Source organism: Panicum hallii, chromosome 3 (assembly GCF_002211085.1).
Source record: "Panicum hallii strain FIL2 chromosome 3, PHallii_v3.1, whole genome shotgun sequence".
Taxonomy (NCBI): domain Eukaryota; kingdom Viridiplantae; phylum Streptophyta; class Magnoliopsida; order Poales; family Poaceae; genus Panicum; species Panicum hallii.
In genome coordinates this window covers 35,894,593-35,911,568 of record NC_038044.1, presented here as the reverse complement: position 1 = coordinate 35,911,568, position 16,976 = coordinate 35,894,593, and positions in this window count along the sequence as shown.

Sequence of the window (16,976 nt, the reverse complement as noted above, 5' to 3'; positions counted from 1 at the left end):
CGAGCTCGGCAACTGGAGGAAGAAGAATAACCATGCAGGGCAACGACATGCGGAGCGATGATGTATGGAGGTGGCGACTGGATGCGGTGAGCTCGGAGGAGCCTCGATGTAACCAAACACGGCAGTCCTGCAGAATGCTACGCGAGTGTGCCGGCCATGTTTTAGTGGCACACGTGCGTGAGCAAAAGAAGGCTTAGCTCGTAAGCAGATGGACCCTGGAGGTTCGCGGCGGAGTTGTCCCAGCGAACAAATTCGGCTCTGTCATTTCGTCCCAGGGACCCACGACATCCAGCAGCTCCTATTTCTCGTCGATCGCCGAGCAAGACCACAAATCACCGCAGGGATTACCTCTTCGGCCATTCTCTACCCACTGCAATCCCTGACAAACTTCTTCGTCACCCACGGAATCTCGTCATCGTCAAGTACTTCTCGTCGCCAATCCTATTCACCGCGGGAATTCACTTTCCGCGTGTTCTCCTCCATAACCAAGGCTACCCCAAGGTTTGCCCTTATTCACTGAATCTTCTTAATGCCGGTGATTCCTTTGCTGAAATATCGTCATTAACTTCCTGTTATCTATTTTCCCAACCAGGGACTTAATTGCTTTGATTTAGAAAGTTCTAGGGTGTTTTCTGTAAGGTTTCCAGAACTTTCTTTATTTCAAATCAGTGAACTTCTACATTTCATAGATTTTTGTAAGAAGTTCATAAAAATACAAAATCAGTTTTGTTTGAAACCCTAGGTCAAAATCTCAAATTTTATGTTGTGATCTTGAGTGAAAGTCTTTGATTTGTGATCTAGGTTGAATACTAGGAAATGAATGCTTTATTTGTACCTTGAGTGGTATGCATGTGTTGTAGCTAAAGGGTTAATCATAGGATATATGCCTTAGGCAGAAAGGTGCGATATCTAGTGAATCCTTTCCCACGAAGTGCTCATATCCTTGCCGTCAAGACGTTATCCTTGTCTTGATTGCCGTTTCCTTAAGATTCTCTGCGTATAAAGATCTTTGTTAATTCATGTGCATCTGTTGCTTAGCTTATACATCTCTGTAGCTGTGTTTCAACATCAGCTTTTGGTTCAGCAGCTAAGCATCCGTTTCCTTGAGTCTATGATGTTCCTATGTAACAACTGTCAGTCGATGATTCTACCATCGGCTGACTAGCCAATCCGGTTGTTACCCTTCTAATATCGGCTACTGCCGATATAATTCTTTTGTTCTGTCCTACATCGGCTGCATATAGTCGATGTATCAAAGGTGTATACACGATCTTAGGGTTCTTGCCATCGACCTATCCAAGCCGATTTTAGTTGCTCTCCATATCAGTTATGGCCGATCAATCCTTAGTTTTCTCATCCTTATCCACATACTTCTATCAGTCGATTTATCGACTGAGAGACGGCTATATATCTATCGGTCATATACCCTTAACCACACTCTATTCGGCTATACGTCACTCAATTGTTGTGCTGACGTAATCGAGCCGATACAACCACACCTAGTTACCTAGGATAACACTTAAGCACATCTCAGTTAAGACATAGTTGCTTTAGGAAACACCCCTCTGCTGAGGTAATCGATGCTTTCATCGATCACTTAGGAAACCGATGTACCTTTCCATCGGCTAAACATCTGTTGTTTCCAATCGGCTCTGTTGTAATCTTCAACGAGCAGCCGATTCTAATTAGCTATCCTTCTAAAGCTTTATCTAAGTTTAGTTTTAGATCTTTTTGGGTGTTATGTAAATAATATGTTAAATGAGTGTTGAATTGCAACCTTATTGTGAAGTAAAATAGTTTTGTGTGCACACTTGAATGTAATGTTGCATTACATGTAGATACGACTACTTCCGCAGACGGCACCTAAAAGATCTCCCAGGAGTCTGCAGAGGATATTCCTAAAGACCAAGTGAACGTCACCAAGGGATATCGCAAGCCCCGAACCAAAGTTCGGAAGATATTGACATTTCTGACTTCAGCCCCACCAGTAAAGGCAAGCCCCGGTGCATAACCCAGTATTTCAAATTACTACATTACGCAATCTTATACATTATATATCTTGCATTACGTCTAGGAGTTGCAATGACACCCTAGTTGCATGATATCATAGGAATCCAATGTGTTGTACCCGAGTCCTTATCGCTTAGTTGCTCTGCTAAATAGGACCGGTAAAAGTCGGGTGATTTCCTGTCACTCGCGTGATATAGGAATTGTAATGTTTACATTCCTGTAACCACTATAAGGATTATGGACAGGGTCATGTGTTGTATCGTGACCTGAAGGTTTACCCTGTCTGTTTTGTTAAAAGTGGATAAGGTCGCAGCATGTGGTAGTGGTGGCTAAGCGTTTGAAAGTACTAGCCATATACCGCGAAATATGGTAAGCGGTAAGCCTAGTACCCGAATGGCCCGGCAAATGGACTTGTCTCCACCACTCGACTTTTATTTTATGTTCACACGCACCGACGTGTGGGAGTACGTTCTGCAAGGCAGATAGGAATGCGGGTTTTGTAGTCGTGCTACAGACGTATGTCCTGCACAATTGGTGTGCGTACGGTCCTGCAGTCGCTTGTGGTGGCCTTGATCCATAACCCGGAATATGAGGAAAACGGTTGCTTTGGAATACCCTGTTGGTATTCCAAGCGTGTGAGTTAGGTTTACCTTGCAAGGTTAAATTCGATTCGGATCGTCCGCCTCTCACGAGGATTGAGACTGCTTATCCCTTTTACCACATCGAGTAAAAAGTGTAATTATTGATGGAATAATCTTGATGAATGATAAGCTCTACCTTGCTTGTTTAGTATAGGTGCTTACCTAGAATGGCTAATCCAGTTAGAATCTGAAAGCTAAAACTTGAAAGTAGATTATACTCTCTGTTGCTTTTCGGCTGAAAATGAACCCAGAACCCTTGAAATGCCTTCATGAGTCTAGTTACGGGCTAAAGTATACCCAAACTCGGGTAAGCCTTGCTGAGTATTAGTATACTCAGCCTTGCTAGTTTTATGTTTTTCAGGTAAAGTCTTTGAAGACCCTACTCTTCCCTTGCCTTGGCCCTGTGCTCTTCCAGATGGTTGGTCCGTGGAATGGGATCCATCCCCGACCAACACTGAGGACACCGAGTGATGTCGTGCCCGGGCTTAGCATGACATCCGTCTTGACGACGTGTCGTAATCGTCGCGTATGTTTTCCGCTGCCTAAAAGCTTAACTTTAACAGTTTGTAATGTGCTGCTTTTGAAATCTCTTGTATTGTAATTTTCCTGTAATGTAAAATTTGATGGTGACTGTATCTCTGGACTCACCTTCGTGTGAGGTAACCTTATTTGATCCTGTGATTCGGTGGTTTATCGGGACGTTACCCGATAGGCCAAGGGATTATACCGTTTGAAGCATGTTGGAGCCCTCGGGAGTGGACTCGCGTACTTGAGCCGGTATAATTCAGGTTGGTTCTGCCACAACTTCATCGGCTACTTCAGTGACTACTTCGACTACAACTGCAGTCGGCTACATCATCTTCTTCGATTTCATCAACTTCCATTGACAAGATGCCGAACGAGAACCCGATCACTTATGAGGAGTTGTCTGAAGAACATAAGCAGAAGTATGATGAAATAAAGGCTGCTTTTGAGGCCGATCTCCTCGGCTCGTTTGAGAGGACCCGTCACCATGGCATCAGATGGAAGGGATTTTCTTCTGAAGGGGCACTCGATGAAGTGGATCTGTCTACCCCTACGTAAGAACGTACTCGGGCTCTCCGTCAGGAGGTCAATTACATGGTGGCTCACTCGTTACATCGCCATTCTGAAAGTTTGGTGAATACCCTTGAGTGCGTTGCGCTGCGCGTGGTGCAGAAAATTATGAAGCACCAGTATTCTCCAACAGGACCTGCTTTGGGGAGTCACAGAGGGGAGTTGCCTTCTCAAACTAGGCCACCAGTGTCTTATGCATTTGCTGCCCCAGAGCAACAGAATTCCCCGGCATATGTTATATACAAGGAAGGAGGTGACCCGGCTGATCACCAATTCTTCAGCGAACCCCCCAAGGAGGTGCCGCACGGATATGTTTGTGCATATATTCCAGATGGCGGTCACCCGGCGCAACTTCCGCAGAGAGCAGCTGGAGGAACATCTATAGTCGATGCCGACAAACAGGCATGGCTGGCTACTTATGCGACGAGGCTGAGTCATGAAGGTACGCACTCGGCCCCGGGAATTCATTCTGTAGATCAAATCAGTGCCATTTTGAGGGATCAATTTGGCATTCTCCCAAGAAGGCGAGCGATCGGCTACACCAAGCCGTATCCAAGTGACTTCGACTTGATTCCTCTGCCGCCCAAGTATTGGCTACCTGAGTTCACCAAATTCAGCGGAGCAGAAGGATCTAGCTCCATAGAACATGTAAGCCGATATCTAGCGCAGTTGGGGATGATTTCGGTATCAGATCCATTGCGAGTAAGGTTCTTCTCGCAGTCTCTCACAGGGCCGGCTTTTGGATGGTATACATCATTGGGTCCTGATTCTATCTGCACTTGGAAGCAGCTAGAGGAACAATTCCATATCCAATATCATTCAGAAGCTGCAGAAGCCGGGATTGCTGATTTGGCACAGGTCCGCCAGAAATGAGGTGAAACAGTGGCGGAGTACATCCAGCGTTTCAGGGAAGTCAAGAATCGATGCTACGCGATTCGAATTTCAGAGAAAGAAGCTATTGAATTAGCAATCTTGGGATTGGTAAAACCAGTCAAGGATTTGGTTTTCCAGCTGGAGTCCAACTCTCTGGCATATCTGGTACAAAAGATGACAATATACGAGCAACGACATCCAGAGTTGTACCAAGACAAGTTCAAGCGTCAAGTGGTAATGCTTGACGCTGAAGACTCTGAAGACTCTGAAGATGACCCAGAGATTGCAGTCGGGGAGTGGGCACGGGGGGCAAAGCCTGTGTCCTGCAAGTGGGTAAAACAACAGGGTCCTTTAAAAGGATTTGACTTTGATATAAGCAAAGTCGAACAGATATTCGACTTGCTTTTGAAGGAAAAGCAGCTGAAGTTCCCTGAAGGTTTTAAGATCCCAACAGCCCAGGAGCTTCAGGGGAGATTATACTGCAAATGGCATAATTCCTTCACCCACAGTACCGGCGACTGCAAAGAACTCCGGCGATAGATACAATCGGCCATTGAGCAAGGCCGATTAATTTTGGGGCAGTATGCCATGAAGGTTGATACTCAGCCGTTCCCAAACGTAAATATGGTGGAAGGGTACGACTGATCAATGCGTCGGCAGCTTGATTTCATGCTTGGTATTAACATGGCAGGACATACATCCCGTCAACAATCAAGGAGGCAAGAGGCCGATTCCCGCGATCGGCCCCAAAAAGAGGAAAGGGATTATATCACCGAAGAGCAGGTGAGGCATGTCAGGAACCAGCGGCCAGTTTCTTCTCATCTTCTGAGGAAGTACCAATATCTGTCAGACCCAGGGCCACCGGGCTGGGTACGTAACGTAGTTTAAAGAGGTCTAAGAGATTAAGTCCGTCTTATCTCTTATTCATCTTGTTTATCTCTTATTTATTCCGTTTAAATAGGAGATAAGGCTAACTGATATAGGAGGAATCTACTCGAGATATGTTCTGGTACGATTCCTTAGCTGGTATTGGTTAGTATCTTTGTAACCCTAGCCTCTCGGATATATAAGAGAGGTTAGGGACCCCTCTCAGGAGACAAGACGATCATTAGATCATTTAACACCAAAGGCAATACGAACCACCATACAGGACGTAGGGTGTTACGCGTCTTGCGGCCCGAACCTGTCTAAGTTTTATGTTCCTTGTACCTTCGAGTTCCTGATCTCGGCGTTTCCTCACCCAAAACTTACCACCTTGGGTATATCCCTCGGTGGGCAGCCGGTTAAACACCGACAGCTGGCGCACCAGGTAGGGGGGCGCGTCGAAGATCCACCGGCGAGCTCGATGGCATCTTTCAATTTCATCAGGTCAGTTCCCTCTCAGGGCACGACATTCGTTTTTGGCTCGTGGGTCTGCATCGCAGATGGTGCGGGCAACTTTCAGCGATTCCTCGTCGACATGAGGCCGGAAACCTTCGCTACGGGTCCTCGCAGCGGCCTCGACAAGTTCATCGACGAGCTCGACAACTTGCCGCTCCATACCTCCGTAGCGCAGATCGAGATGGAGTCTGCTTCAGGCTTGACTTCTTCTGGTGTTGCGACAACTTCCCTTGGTTTGGACTTGTTCCAATCTAGGGATCTGCATAGCCGATCTCAACTCGGCTCATGCAAACCGGCCACTGATCTTCAGGAGGCCAACGTCTCTGGGTCCCTCTCCATGTTAGAGGAGGGCCTGGACCTGCTGCTCCAGGATGGAAAGCCTGAAGCCACAACGTGTCGGTGGGCTTTGGGTTGTTCTGGTCCTGGTGATTTGATGACCACCTCTTTGCCGAAGGGGCGCATTGTGCATTGGAGGGGCATGGTGCTTTCCGATCTACTCGAGGCAGAGGGTCAGCTTGTGGCTCACTTTGAGCCATTGCCCTGTCAAGAGGGCAGGCCATTGGCCACCGCGGTGGAGGGGTCGACTGAACTAGTCGACGAAAGCTCTCATGACCTTTCCTCCCGCCAGGTGCTGATGGCCGAAGAAGGCGAGGACGATGGGGATCTTCGCATCGTCAACTTTGAAGCGATCTCCGAAGATGAGATCACGGCCAACGCTGGCGACGAGAACGATGCCGATCGTGAGGCGCGGAGGGCCAGGAACAGGGCCCGCACAATCCGACGGAGGAGGGCCAACGAGCGTAGGCGATCTATGCATCGCGAGCTTGACCCTGAGTTCGCCGCCGTAAGCGAACGGGGTTTCAGGACTCCGGTGGCCAACATCGCCAGGGTGACGGCCATCCTCGAGCGCAGCCACGATCTGGAGGTGCGTCAGGCACTTCTCTACGCACAGAGGGCTTGGATCCAGCTGGATCAACACAACCCGGCGTCCACCATTAGGGAGGAGCGCGTGGGCGAGAGTCGAAGTCAGGCTCATAGCCGAACGGCTGGCGGCCGTCCTCGACACCAGATCAGCAATGACAACGCCCGTGGGAGCCAGGCCCTTGGCGGGAGGCAACAGCCACCGCAAGGGGGTCATCCGCGACGGGCCAATCATCAACTTTCTCCGGAGGACCTGCGCCAGCACATCAATGAAGGTCGTGACGCGCGGACTGTGATCTCCTCCAGGCGCAAGGTCCGCGAAGAAGTCGAAACTGAAGGTACTGATTGTAGCGATCGATTCCCTGCTTTTTCTGCTCGTTTCAGCAGCTGCAAGTACCCAGAAGGCTTCAAGCCGATCGGCATCACCAAGTACGACGGCAAGCAGGCTCCCCAGCAGTGGCTCTGTTGCTACTCCACGGCCATTGAGGTCGCAGGGGGTTCAAATATCACCAAAGTCATCTACTTCCCGATGGTTTTGGACCCTGCACCGCTTACTTGGTTGGAAAGCCTCAGCAGCAACTCAATCGACTCTTGGGAGCGCCTCAAGAAGGTCTTCATCGACAACTTCCAGGGGACGATTGCTCGCGCAGGTACTCATCACGATCTTGCTCAGTGTAAGCAGGAACGTAATGAGTTTCTGCGGTCCTACACACGTCGTTTTTTTGACGTTCGCACCACCATCGCCAACATCTCGGAGGACGACATCATCGATTGTTTCTACAACGGCATCACCGACCCGGGCATCTACAGGGATTTCGGGCGGAACAGGCCGAAGACCGTAGCGGGCCTGTGTGATATGATGCACGATTGGTTCGAAAAGGAGAAGAAAATGCGGGAGCGGTTTCCACGGCATCAAGATAGCAATCTGCAGCGCCCAAACGACAACCGCAACGACAAAGGCCCGCGGAACTTTTCGGGTCCACCCCGGAAGTGAAAGCCAGATGATGTCATCGCGGCCATCGATCGTCCTTCGCGGGGCAAGAAGTCGACGACGTAGGAGGAGTTCGAGAAGCTCCTGCAGAAGAAGTGCCCATGGCATCCGGGTGCCAACCATGCCGCCATCGACTGCTACCACCTTCGGAGGACGTTCAGCAACTCCGGTGGCGGAAAGAAGAACAAGAAGCCTACTGACAAGGAACCCGAGGATGATGATCAAGAAGATCATGGGCGCAACCCGAAGTTTCAAGACGCTTCGAAGGTTGTCAACGTCATCTTCGGGGGAGACGAGGATTTTGGTTCTAGGCAGGACCAGAAGCTGCTTCTCCGAGAGATTTTGTCCATCGAGCCGGCGGTACCATGACCACTCCGTTGGTCGGAGCTCCCCATCTCGTTCTCCCGCGATGACCAGTGGACGAGCTTTTCGGAGCTCAGTAAGTTCCCCTTGGTCCTAGATCCTGTGGTGGCAGAGGTCAAGCTCACCAAGGTCCTCATTGATGGCGGGAGTGGGCTCAATCTCATCTTTGTCAGCACTCTGAAGAAAATGGGCCTGGATTTCAAGGACATGCTGGTTCCCAGCAAGTCCCCCTTTTACGGCATCGTCCCAGGTAATGCGGCACACCCGCTGGGTATGGTGGTTCTTCCAGTCACCTTCGGCACGCAGGAGAACTATCGTACCGAGTTATCAAATTCGAGGTGGCTAACTTCGAATCTTCTTACCATGCCACATTGGCTCGACCGGCACTCGCCAAGTTTATGGCAGTACCGCATTACGTCTATTTGCTTCTTAAGATGCCAGGACTCAGTGGAGTACTCACCCTCCGTGGCGACCTGAAGAAGTCATATGACTGTAATCAAGAGGCGATCCAATATGCTTCGACTACTCGCATGCCAGATGCTTCGGGAGAAGTACTCGCGGCCGCGCAGCAGCTTCCCCAATCCGGGCTGGAGATTCCTTCCAAAAAGGCTAGCAAGTCGAGCATCCAGTCGACTGATGACGTGGCCCTCAAGACGATCCAGCTTCAGGAGGGAGATTCATCTAAGACCGCTGTCATCGGTGCCGGCTTAGGTGACAAATAGGAATTCATGCTCGTCAGCTTCCTTCGGGCTAACCGAGACATATTCGCATGGAAACCAGCGGATATGCCAGGGGTGCCCAGGGAGTTGATCGAGCATGCTTTGAATGTACACCCGACGGCTACGCCTAAAAAGCAACGCCTGCGGAGGTTTGCCCACGACAAGCGTGAGGCCATTAAACGGGAGATCGCTAAACTTCTCGCGGCTAGATTCATTAAAGAAGTAATCCATCTAGAGTGGGTAGCGAATCCCGTTCTTGTAAAGAAAAAGAACAATGAATGGCGAATGTGTGTCGACTACACTGATCTCAACAAGCACTGCCCAAAAGACCATTTTGGGCTGCCGCGCATCGACCAAGTTGTCGATTCAACGGCCGGCTGTGTCCTTCTTTGTTTTCTTGATTGTTACTCAGGTTATCATCAGATCGCGCTCAAGGAGGAGGACCAAATCAAGACTGCTTTCATGACCCCGTATGGGACGTACGCCTACAAAACAATGTCCTTCAGGCTGAAGAATGCAGGCGCAACCTATCAGCGTGCGATCCAGATGTGTTTCACGGATTAGCTGCACCGGAATGTTGAAGCTTATGTGGACAACATCGTCATCAAGACCAGGGCGTCCAGCAACTTAATTGCAGATTTGGAGGAAACATTTAGCAGTCTGCGCAGATTTTGGTGGAAACTCAATCCCACAAAGTGCGTCTTTGGAGTACCTTCAGGGAAATTGCTCGGGTTCATCGTCAGCAACCGGGGCATTGAAGCCAACCCTGTAAAGATCACGGCCATCACCGATATGGAGGCTCCGGCCACAACCAAGGATGTGCAGAAGTTAACAGGTTGTATGGCGGCCCTGAACAAGTTCATCTCCCGACTCGGGGAGAGAGGACTACCTTTCTTCAAGCTCCTGAAACGCCAAGATAAGTTCCAATGGACGGAGGAGGCTGAGCGGGCCTTGCAGGATCTGAAACATCATCTTCAGTCACCTCCCATCCTTATAGCACCGTTGCCAGGGGAGGATCTACTACTTTACATCGCGGCAACAACTCATGTTGTCAGCAGTGCTATTGTAGTCGAGCGAGGCGAGGAAGGCCATGCGTTTGGAGTGCAGAGGCCTGTCTACTTCGTCAGTGAAGTCCTCTCCGAATCCAAGGTACGGTATCCAGCTGTTCAAAAACTTTTATACGCAATCTTAATCACATCAAGAAAGCTACGCCATAACTTCGACGAGTACAAGATTACTGTGATCACGGATTTCCCGTTGGGGGATATTCTTCATAATCAAGATGCCACGGGGTGCGTATCCAAGTGGGCAGTGGAACTGGGGGCTTTGTCAATCGACTTCAAGCCACACACTGCAATCAAGTCACAGGCTCTAGTCGACTTCATGGCTGAATGGAGAGAGAATCAAATCCCAACCCCAGTGGACAAGCCATGTATTTTGATGGGTCCCTCAAGCTTGACGGTGGCGGCGCCGGTGTTCTGCTTATTTCTCCACGAGGTGAACAATTGAAATATGTCCTTCAGATCCTGTGGGTGGTATCCAACAATGAAGCCGAGTATGAAGCCTTGCTTCACGGCCTTTGTTTGGCGATATCACTAGGGATCAAGCGACTGCTTGTATATGGCGATTCTCTTCTTGTTGTTCAGCAGGTCAACAAGGAATGGGACTGCAACAAGGAGATGATGGATGCTTATGTACAGGAAGTGCGCAAGTTGGAAAGCAATTTCTCCGGCTTGGAGGTTCACCATGTATTGCGGGAGCACAACGTTGGCGCGGATATCCTGTCCAAACTGGGGTCCACGCGCGCTCAGGTCCCACCGGGAGTCTTTGTCCAGGAGCTCAAGCAGCCATCCATCAAGTCTTCTCCGCAGGTAACCATCGACGCGGAACCCCAACAACCTGATCGAGAGGTTATGGTGCTGGGGGAGGACTGGCGAGAGGCTTTTATCGACTTCATTCGAGATCAACGGCTACCAGCAGGAATCGACGCCAAGAGCGCGGAGGCGGCACGCGTCTTGCGAAGAAGCAAGGGCTTCGTCCTGGTCGACGGCAAGCTCTATCGGCGCGGCGCTCGATCAGGAGTTCTCATGAAGTGCGTCACAACGGAAGACGGTTACGACATACTGCGGGAGATCCACGAGGGCCTCTGCGGAAACCATGCGGCTTCAAGAACGCTGGTGGGGAAAGCATACAGGGCCGGTTTCTGGTGGCCCACTGCAGTGACCGACGCAGAAGATCTCATGCGCAGGTGCCAAAATTGTCAATTCTTCGGCAAACAGACTCATGTTCCAGCTCATAGCCTCATCACTATACTGCCATCTTGGCCTTTTGCTTGTTGGAGTCTCGACATGATTGGGCCCTTCACGACGGCGCCAGGCGGTTTTACCCATGTTCTGGTGGCTATCGGCAAGTTTACTAAGTGGATCGAGTACAAGCCGATAGCCAAGCTCACGCCAGATCGGGTCGTCGACTTCATCTCAGATATTTTGCATCGTTTCGGCTTCCCCAACACCATCATCACGGACTTAGGATCAAACTTCACGGCAAACCAGTTCTGCGAGAATGCTTGCATCGAAGTTAAATATGTCTCGGTTGCACACCCAAGGGCCAATGGACAAGTCGAAAGGGCGAACGGCTTGATCATTGACGGCCTCAAGAAGAGACTCTATGATGAAAACAGCAAGAAGGGAGGCAAATGGGTGCATGAGCTGCCACATGTCGTCTGGGGGCTTCGGACTCAGCCGTCCAAAGCCACAGGACAAACACCTTTCTTCCTTGTATATGGATCTGAAGCTATTCTACCAGCCGATATCATGTGGAAATCTCCAAGGGTCGAAATGTACAATGAAGGCGAGGCGGATGAGGCACGGCAATTAGAGCTCGATTCGGTAGAAGAAGCTCGCTGCACCGCTCTCATTCAGTCAGCTCGGTACCTGCAGGGGATCCGGCGATATCATGATCGCAACGTCAGGGAGCGGTCATTCAGTGTTGGTGATTTGGTATTGCGTCGTATTCAGGACGAATCTGGCCTACACAAGCTCAACTCAAGGTGGGAGGACCCGTTCGTCATCAAGCAGGTTACAAGGCCAGGGTCTTATCGACTACAATATCCTGAGGGTTAGGATATCCCGAACTCCTGGAACATTCAGAACCTGCGCAAGTTCTACCCTTAAGACGAGGCCCGGTGATCGCTGAATCCCCGGGGGCTTAGAAGACCTCTTTTCCCCGAATCAATTTGGAGGCTATGAGCCACATGACTCGACTTGTACATTCCTTCTTACTTGTACGACGGCCACGGTCACCTGCAAACGCTTATATATAAATCGACTTCTCATCGTGAATGATGCGGGGGCTACGGCCACGTTCATCCCCTTTTGACTTCCGTTCCTGACGGAACCCTCGGCTCCGGCTAACTCCTCTACATATCGAGTTCCGCCGCGACCTAGGATGGTCGCATGCGATAGCAGTCACATTTTTTCCAACACAGTCGATCCGTTCGACTGACCTACACCTAGTACGTTGGAAAGGCTTGCATAAAGAGCTATCTCGACTACATCCTGAGTGGCTGCACTCAGAACAGTCTTGTTTCTGCCAAAAAAATGGCAAACCCGCGGCAATGCCCGCACCTGCCAAAAAATTGAGTTAGAACGTTGGGGGGTAAAACCTATATTCCTTTCTTTCTGTCATACCCTTCCGAAGTTTCATTTCCGCAGCTGCACAATATTTCTTTCTCAAAAAACTTCATTTGTTGCAATCAGATGGTGAACACCAGGCGCACCGGTTCCGGTTCTGACCAGCAGGAGCAGAACAACCAGGGTACTGGTCAGCCGTTCCCGATGCCGCCACCACTGACCTCGGAGCAGTTCTTCCAGCTCCAGATGCAGATGATGGCGACCCTGAACAACACCGTTCAGGCTCTGCAGCAGATCCATGCTCAGCCACCGCCTCCTCCGCCGCCTCAGCCCCGTGACAGGCGTGTGGATTTCCTGAGAGGTCATCCTCTGACCTTCTCTCACGCCACGGACCCACTCCAGGCAGACAACTGGCTTCATTCGGTGGAGCGCCAGTTGGTTGTTGCGCAGTGCGACGACCGAGAGCGGGTTCTGTACGCAGCCGGGCAGCTGCGAGGCTCCGCTCTTGACTGGTGGGAGTCCTACCCGGCTCAGGACCGCGACTCTCTCACCTGGGTCCAGTTCCGTGAGCACTTCAGGAACCATCACATTCCTGAGGGCATTATGAAGATGAAGCAGAAGGAGTTCCGTGCCCTTAAGCAGGTAGATTTGAATGGAATTCTCTGCAATTTCTTTTGAGCTTGATCTATCCTTGATTCCCTTCGTAAGCCTGACGCATTGAGTGATTTCTATCCTTGTTATCTGTGTTGTCATTTCAGGGATCTATGACGGTGACGGAGTACCGTGACCGTTTCCTTCAGCTTGCTCGCTACGCCCCTGCTGACGTCGCTCGTGATAGCGACAAGCAGGAGTACTTCAAGGAGGGACTGGATGATCACATCCAGTATGCGCTGCTGAACCACCGCTTCGACAACTTCAACCAGCTGGTTGATGCGGCCCTCAACACCGAGCGTAAGCGCCGGGAGATTGAGGATAAGAAGAGGAAGATGGCTCCATCCTCTTCAGGCAGCAACACTCGTCCCCGCTATCAGCATCCACCACAGCAGCAGCAGAGGCCGCCCCAGCAGTACCAGCAGCGGCAGCAGTACCCGCCTCGTCCTCAGCAGCAGCTGCAGGCGGGGCAGGGTCAGAGGCTTCCAGCGCCTCCGGCTCCACCAGCTCCGAGGCAGGGAGTGCCTACTCCTCCTGCCGGGCAGCAGGCCACTGCATTTCCGCGAGTGTGCTTCCACTGCGGCGAGCCGGGGCACTACGCCAACGTCTGCCCCCGGAAGGCACAGTCAGGACTGCAAGGGCGTGCAGCACCGCCCAAGGCCCCAGCTCAGGGCAGGGTGAACCACGTGACGGCCGAGTCAGCGGCCGACGCTCCTAACATGGTTATTGGTACGTTCATGGTCAACACCCATCCTGCTACAGTGCTTTTTGATACTGGTGCTACACATTCTTTCATCACCCAGTCTTTTGTTGAGCATCATGGCATTCCTACTAGCACATTAAAGAGGTGCATGTTAGTATCTTCACCGGGAGGGCAGTTGAGGTCTCATGTCTTCTGTCCCAGAGTTAGTGTGGCCATAAGGGGGGTAGATTTCAGTGCAAATCTGATGGTGCTAGACACCAAGGGCATTGATGTGATCCTTGGGAAGGAGACTCTTGCAAAGTGGGGAGTCCGGATAGATTGTGCTCAGAGGACTGTTCTTCTGTCAGCACCGGATGGTCAGGAGGTCACTGTTGGAGCTACAGAGCCTTCTGGATTTCTTCATCAGATGGAGGCTAGACCCACGGATGGTATTCGCGTGGTGTCTGAATTCCCGGATGTCTTTCCGGATGATTTGCCAGGTATGCCGCCTGATCGCGACATTGAGTTTTCTATTGATCTCTTGCCTGGCACAGCTCCTATTTCTAAGCGGCCCTATCGTATGGCTCCCGTCGAGCATGAGGAGGTTAAGAAGACTGTCGACGAGTTGCTAGCTAAGGGTTATATCCGTCGCAGTTTCTCTCCTTGGGCTTTCCCTGTGTTGCTTGTAGAGAAGAAGGATGGCGCGAAGAGGATGTGCATCGATTATCAGGATCTGAATGCAGTCACCATCAAGAACAAGCATCCATTGCCTCGTATTGAGGATCTTTTTGATCAGCTCCAGGGTGCTTGTGTGTTCTCAAAGATTGATCTGCGTTCGGGTTATCATCAGCTGAAGATTCATCCTGAGGATATTCCGAAGACGGCATTCACTTGCAAGTATGGGCTATACGAGTATACGGTCATGTCTTTTGGCTTGACTAATGCTCCGGCTTTCTTCATGCATCTGATGAATAAGGTTTTCATGGATTATCTGGACACCTTTGTGGTGATATTCATTGATGATATCCTGATATATTCCAAGTCAGAAGCCGAGCATGAGAAGCATCTGAGGCTCGTGTTGCAGAGTCTCAGAGAGCACAAGCTGTATGCCAAGCTCAGCAAGTGTGAGTTCTGGATTGACGAGGTTCCATTCCTCGGTCATGTCATCTCCAAGGAAGGTATTGCTGTGGACCCCGGGAAGGTGAAGGATGTGCTTGACTGGGTTGTACCGCAGACAGTGAAGGAAGTCCACTCTTTTCTGGGCTTAGCAGGTTATTATCGGAGGTTCATTGAGAATTTCTCCAAGATTGCGAAGCCTTTGACTTCCTTGCTAGAGAAGGGTGTGGATTTCTCTTGGACTGATGAGCGTCAGAAGGCCTTCGAGGAGCTGAAGACGAGGTTGACCACGGCGCCAATCCTTACTCTGCCAGACCAGAGCAAGAGGTTCACAGTGTATTGTGATGCCTCGAGGGATGGTCTTGGTTGCGTCCTGATGCAGGAAGGCAGAGTGATAGCTTATGCTTCGAGGCAATTGTGCCGGCACGAGCTAAATTATCCCACTCATGATCTGGAGTTAGCCGCAGTTGTGCATGCTCTGAAGATATGGAGGCATTACTTGTTTGGGCAGAGGTGTGATATTTACACTGATCACAAGAGCCTCAAGTATATTTTCACTCAGAGTGAGCTGAATATGCGGCAGAGAAGATGGTTAGAGCTGGTCAAGGATTATGACCTGGAGATTCATTATCATCCGGGCAAGGCTAATGTTGTGGCAGATGCTCTGAGCAGAAAGAGCTATGTTAACATGGCCATGGCTTTTCAGATGCCTCAGGAGTTATGTGAGGAGTTTGAGCAGTTGAGTCTGGGTTTCTTGCATCATACCTCAAGTGCATCATTTGAGGCAGAACCCACTCTAGAGGCAGAGATCAGGCAGCATCAGAAAGAAGATAAGAAGCTGCAGGAGATTCGTGAGTTGCTCAAGATTGGCAAAGCACCTCATTTCAGAGAGGATGATCAGGGTACCTTGTGGTACAAGGGTCGTATATGTGTGCCGGATGTAGCAGACCTCAGGAAGTTGATTCTGAGTGAGGCTCATGATACGGCATATTCTATCCATCCAGGTAGCACAAAGATGTACTACGACCTAAAGGAACGATTCTGGTGGTATGGAATGAAGCGTTCTGTTGCGGAGTACGTGGCTATCTGTGACACTTGTCAGCGTGTCAAGGCAGAACATCAGAGGCCAGCAGGGTTATTGCAGCCATTGAAGATTCCAGAGTGGAAATGGGAGGAGATCACGATGGACTTCATTGTTGGCTTGCCTCGTACTCAGAAAGGGTACAACTCCATATGGGTAGTAGTGGATCGGTTGACGAAGGTTGCTCACTTCATTCCGGTGAACACTACCTACTCCGGCGCTAGACTCGCAGAGTTGTACATCTCCAGGATTGTCTGTCTGCATGGTGTTCCTAAGAAGATCATATCTGACCAAGGATCTCAGTTCACTTCACGGTTCTGGGAGCAATTGCATGATTCGTTGGATACGAAGCTGTGTTTCAGCACTGCTTATCATCCTCAGACAGATGGGCAGACAGAAAGAACCAACCAAGTGTTGGAGGATATGCTTCGAGCTTGCGCTATTCAGTATGGTACCAGCTGGGATAAGTGCCTGCCTTATGCAGAGTTTTCGTATAACAACAGTTATCAGGCCAGTCTGAAGAAATCTCCTTTCGAGGCCCTGTATGGTCGAAAGTGCAGGACTCCGTTGTATTGGGATCAGATTGGCGAGAGGCAGGTATTTGGCCCGGATATTGTGGAGGAGGCCGAACAGCTGGTGCAGCAGGTGCGAGAGAATCTGAGGGTCGCCCAGACTTGTCAGAAGAGCTACGCGGATGTGCGTCGTCGAGATCTGACCTTTGCAGTAGGTGATCATGTGTACCTGAAGGTCTTGCCGATGAGAGGGATTCGCAGGTTTAATGTAAGGGGAAAGCTAGCTCCTCGATACATTGGTCCGTTCAA